Genomic DNA, 6,000 nt, shown 5'->3' on the forward strand with positions numbered 1-6,000 from the left:
AGTCTCTCCAGGGTCTTTTCCAATGAGTCAGATCTTCTCATCAGGTGGCCAAATTATTGGAGTTTCAGCTTCAGCATCAGTTCTTTCAATGAATATTCAGAGTTGATTTCCTTTAGGATTGACTGATTTGATCTCCTTGCTGCTGTCCAAGGGACTCTCAAGAGTCTACACTAGCACCACAATTCAAAAGCATCAATTCTTCGGTGCTCAGCCTTCTTTATGGTCCAACTCTCACACCAGTATGTACTACTGGAAAAAACATAGCTTTGATTATATGGACCTTTGTCTGTATCTGTTATACTGTGCCTTTTTCCCAGTTTTGAGATACCCAGGAAACTAAGTCCTAGATCCACTGGGATAATTACTCTGGGCTGGTGATTTGAGCATCACACCTTGCACTGAGTAGTGTTAAAAAACCATAATTCAACTGAGTAAACTTTGAAAGTCAAGCGCCAGAGAATTGATGCTTTTGAACTGTGGTGTTGGAGAAGACTCTTGCGAGTCTCTTGGACAGCAAGGAGATCAAACCAATCAATCCTGAAAGAAATCAACCCTGAATATTCATAGGAAGGACTGATGCTGAATCTCCAATACTTTGACCACCTGATTCAAAGAGCCGACTCACTGGAAAAGATCCTGATGCTGGGAAAGATTGAAGGCAGGATAAGAAGGGGATGACAGAGGACGAGATGGTTGGATGGCATCACCGACTCAATGGACATGAGTTTGAGCAAGCTCCAGGAGATTGTGAAGGACAGGGAAGCCTGGTATGCTGCAGTCCATGGGGTCGCAAAGAGTCAGACACAACTGAATGACTGAACAACAACAAACTTTGAGGATCTTTTTGGCTTTATTCAACAATTCATGGATCAGGCAGCATCCCATCTAAGGAGAGAGAAAGGCACTCCAATGAGCTGTACAAAGTGGAAGACTTAGGAGGGAACGAGGGCAAAGAAGTTATACCAGCAAAAACTGAATTGTTTGTGATAAGGACACATTCCTTTTGAGGATAGTAGTGTCTAAAGAACAAATTACCTCACTAGTGCTGACCAAGTAATTCCTGATTGACAAGTTTGATTCCATTTTGGGAAGAGCTCAAACCGTAATTAAGTTAAATATTAAGTCCCGTTTGATGACGTGGGGTTAACATAAGTGACCTGAGGCACCTTTCCTTGATTATGAAGGTAAAGTCACTGCACTGGCTAAAGTTTAGAAGAGCCTAAGACTAACTCGGTGGAGATTTCAGATGCTCCCCATTCTTCTGATTCAGATAGGAGGATATCTACCCCAGCACTTCCCTCGGCGGGTGCCTGAATGGGAAAATCTCAGGAGCAGGGTTATCTAGCCAGGGTGGTATAGTCACCTTCTATGTGGACACACTCCTCACCTCATCCAGCCAGAGGAACTTCAGTTTCTTACATCTGAATAGTATGATTTAAGCTCCCATTTTGTCATGGGTTTAATTGAACTCTGCTATTAGCCTAGGAACTCTGAACACCCATTCTTGTTCCACATCATCCAGGTTCTGTGCTCCCTCTCCAGGATTCTCCTCCTGTGTCTGGCCACCCCTCAGGGTCTGTGAAGGTCATGTTCTTCTTCCTCTGAAACTATACCCTTCCTCTCCTTGACTAGCAACCAGCCCCAACCCCTCCCATCTCTCATTATAGTGTCATTGTGGGTGACATCTGCTTCATGTATTCTGAAGACGTATATTAGGCACATACAAACTTATGACTGTTGTGTATTTCTAATGGAATTGATCTTTTATCATGGAGAAGTGTCTCTGTCTACAGATACTCTGTGCATTAAGGCCCATTTTATCTTATATCAATATGGCCACACCAGGTATGTAATGCTTATTGTTTTGTTTGCATGGTAGATCTTTTTCCATTTTGTTATCTTCAACCTGTGTCTTTAAAGTGTTTTTTATAGACAGTGTAAGTGGGAGGGGGGAGTGGGGAGGAAGGCTGCGTTTGTGAGAAAATTTAAATTACCATGAATCAGTTTAAAACATTAATGTCTTAGATGGAATCTTCTACGTGGAACTTCTGGTATCGTTTGCCCCTTGCTGTGTGGACTGCCACAGGGGAACACTTTAAGTCACTAATCAGAGGTACAGCCCTCCTGAGGGGGATCCTATCCTTCTTCAGCCAACCACCCTCAAAAAGCAGTGGTTCCGAGGGCAGCAAAGCGAAGGGAAAGCCATGCTGTGAATGAGAACACTCAGGAATAGAATTAAGTGAGGGAGGGCAGGACGCAGGAGAGAGAGCATTATCTGGGATCTTACCTCTGCCTGAGAAGCAGTGTGTCCCAATACATGTTCAGAAAGGTGAATAAGAAACAGGCAAGAAATGGTTGTTGTGACTGATAACCTGTGGAGAGCTCTTCAATTGTTTTCTCCTAAACTATTTTGTCCTTTTTATGGACATCTATAGAACAATAGGGGACTTCCTGAATACTAAAAATAATTTTAAATATGTAAATTTATACTGAATGTACTTTGCCCTGTCTTTATTCTTTTTTCATCACTGTTCTGCTCCAGTTATTTCCATCAGTCTATCTTCCAGCTCACGTAACTGTTCTTCTGCCTCGCTTACTCTGCTGTTGATTCCCACCAGTGTATTTTCAATCTCAGTTATTGTGTTGTTGATTGTTTAATTTTTCTAGGTCCTTGTTAAAGAAGACCTTGTGTCTTTTTGATCCATGCCTCCATTTATCTTCTAGATTTTGGGTCATCTTTACTATCATTACTTTGAGTCCTTTTTCAGGTAGACTGCCTATTTCCCCTTCATTTGTTTGGTCTTGTGGGTTTTTACCATTTTCCTTCATCTGCTGCGTATTTCTCTGTCTTTTCATTTTGTTTAATTGACTGTGTTTGGGGTCTCCTTTCTGCAGACTGGAAGGTCACCATTGCTCTTAATTGTGGAGTCTGCCTGCCATGGGTGGGCTGGACTAGTGCCTTGTGAAGGTTTCCAGTTTGGGGGGCCTTGTGCCTGTGTTCTGATGGATGGGGCTGGATTTCATCTCTCTGGAAGGCAGTGCCATGGCCAGTAGTGTGTTTTGGGTGTCTATGGGTTCAATATGGATTTGGGCAGCCTGTGTGCTAATATGCAAGGTTGTGATCCTGCTTTGCTGAAGGATTGGTGTGGGGCATTCAGCACTGGAGTTTGCTGGATTTTGGGTGGAACATGGTCTTAGTGTTGAGATGGAGGCCATTGGGAGGGCTATTGCCTATTAATTTTCCATGGGGTTAGGAGTTCTCTGGTAGTCCAAAGTCCTGGAGTCGAGTCACCTGCCTCTGGGGTTCAGGCTCAACCCCTTAAGCAGCATCAAGACTTCACAGGGCACGCAGCACAGAAGACAAAACACCTAGACTAATGGAGAAACAATTCTCAACATCCAAGATCACCCAAAGAGATTCACACACTTATACAAAGCAAAGAGGAACAAAGAAGGAGAAAAAACGGGGAAAAAAGGTCAAAAGAAAAGAGAGCAATCAAGTCAATAACCTAATTCCTAAATGAAAACAGGTACTAAAAATTAGACTCTCAAAGATACAAAATTAAAAACAAAAGATCAAACAACAAAAATCAAAAACGTGGAAAAAAATTAGACTCTCAAAATTATAAAATCAAAAACATCAAAAACAAAAACAAAAAATATGTAATTTGTTTAAAAGATAAGGTGTTTTCATTTTTTAAGATAAAAAGTAGTAGGTTACAAAAAATAAAAATTAAAGGAGTACTAAAGAACCGTATTAGGCCAATATGAGAAGAAGGAAAAAGCAGGGGAGTGCAGAATATAGAGAGTGGCAGTGAGAGGCATGTTCAAGTGATTCCTGTTTTCCTGCTGCAGTCGATCTGCCTATTCAGAAAGTCCTTCAATACATCTTGGAAGGTCTCAACCTGTTGTGGGTGGTGTGGGGTCAGCTTAGACTCAGATCTTCCCTTGCTCAAGCTTGTACTTGCTCTCAAAATCCACAGTTGCCACTAAAGCACACAACCTCAGAATAATTGCAGGAATTTAAACCTCTGCACTTGCCACGTCTGGGGCGGTTTCCTCTTCTGTCCTTTGCTCACAGCTCTTGGTGTTCCACTTTGGTTTTGGGGTTGCCTCTTCTTCTAAGTCTCTCTCCAGTGCCTGTTCTCTGCCCATACGTGAGGGGGCGAAAGTAGTCACTTATTAGGACTCACTTGCTCAGTTGTGCTGGGAAGAGGCAGGGGTACAGCAGATACTGCTGGAGTGTGTAGGGAGTGCTTGCTATGGCTGGGCCCTGAGGGAGGTTGCCCAGGCTGGGGTGGGTCGTATGCTTCCCCAGGCGAGTTGGTCCCAGGTTGTGACACCCTTGGCAGAGCCAAGCCACTCAGGCTTTCAGGAAAATGTGGGTAGCGACCGGCAGGTGCTCACAGCTTGATGGTAGTTGTGATCTGTGGGGTCAAGACTGTAGATCTCCTGCCCCTGGCACTCATGTCTGCTTCTCTGCCTCTGGGACCTTAGACTGGTAGATCAGAGTCCTTTGATCTGTGAGTACATAGAGTTAGAAAATGGCGGCATTAGAGATTTCCCACGGGAATAATCTTTTGCTTCTCTGGTGGTCCCATATAGCTCTCCCTTAAGAATTTGAATATGTCCTACACATTTCAGGGCTTCCCTGGTGGCTCAGATGGTAAAGAATTTGTCTGCAATGCAGGAGAGCCAGGTTCGAGATCCCCTGGAGAAGGGAATGGCAAGCCACTCCAGTATTCTAGCCTGGAGAATCCCATGGACAGAGGAGCCTGGTGGGCTGCATTCCATGGGGTCACAGAGTTGGATACCACTGAGCAACTAACACAGGCTGGCAGTCCCAGGGTTTTCCCTGATCCGCTTCCACTGTGTCATATTAGCCCCCTCAGAGTAGTCAACCCCTGTTCCTCTCACTGAGGACCAATCCCGAGGCCTGTGCCTCCACACCCAGCCCCTACTTGCCACAAGCGTGTGAGCCACGTGCGAGCCAAAATGGTGAAGTTTCTCCATTTTGCCTTCGGCACACCTGTCTCGCTGTGCTTCCCTCTGAGGTTCTGAAGCTCCCTTCCCCTGACCTTGCTTGTGAGGGGTTTTCCTAGTATGCAGAAATCTTTTCTCCTTCAGGACTGACTCCCTCCCCAGGGTGCAGGCCCCCATCCCAAATTCTTTGTCCCCTTTTTTGTCTTTTATCTTTCGCCCTACCTCATTCCGAGGAGATTGGCTTGTCTTTCTGTAAATCTGGGGTCTTCTGCCAGTGTTCAGAAGGTGTTCTGTGGGAACTGTTCCACATGTAGATTATATTTTGATACATTTGTTGGGGAGAAGTTGGTCTTCCCATCCTATTCTTCCACCATCTTCTCTCCCTTTCTGCCCTGTGTTTAGACTGGTTGTTTTCTTAATGAGATTTTTTCATGACCTCCTTCTCACATACTCATTAACCCCTTTCATTGAAGGCTGGCTTTTTTCTATTCTGGCATGTCTCACTTGGTTTACTAACAGACTGTCTCCTCTTCTAGGCTAATGGGGGAATGGGGAGTGTCTCACATCTCTGTGTCCCCAGCACTCAGCATATAGGTCTCCTGGATTAATAAATGAGTGGGGGGTGGGACAGAGAATACAAGACAAAACAAGCAAACAAGTAATAAGAAACCACACTTTTACTTATTAAAGCCGGGTAGGTCTCCTGTCCACCCTAGCTCTCATTGTACCAGTCAGGCCAAAAGAAAGTCCTTCCTCCTCCAGCCCATGTAGGTATTTCCTCATACCTGAATGTTCTTTGGAAGGAATAATGCTAAAGTTGAAACTCCAGTACTTTGGCCACCTCATGCGAAGAGTTGACTCATTGGAAAAGACCCTGATGCTGGGAGGGATCGGGGGCAGGAGGAGAAGGGGATGACAGAGGATGAGATGGCTGGATGGCATCACTGACTCAATGGATGTGAGTCTGAGTGAACTCCGGGAGTTGGTGATAGACAGGGAGGCCTGGCGTGCTGCGAT

This window comes from Bos mutus, chromosome 1, assembly GCF_027580195.1.
Source record: "Bos mutus isolate GX-2022 chromosome 1, NWIPB_WYAK_1.1, whole genome shotgun sequence".
Classification (NCBI taxonomy): domain Eukaryota; kingdom Metazoa; phylum Chordata; class Mammalia; order Artiodactyla; family Bovidae; genus Bos; species Bos mutus.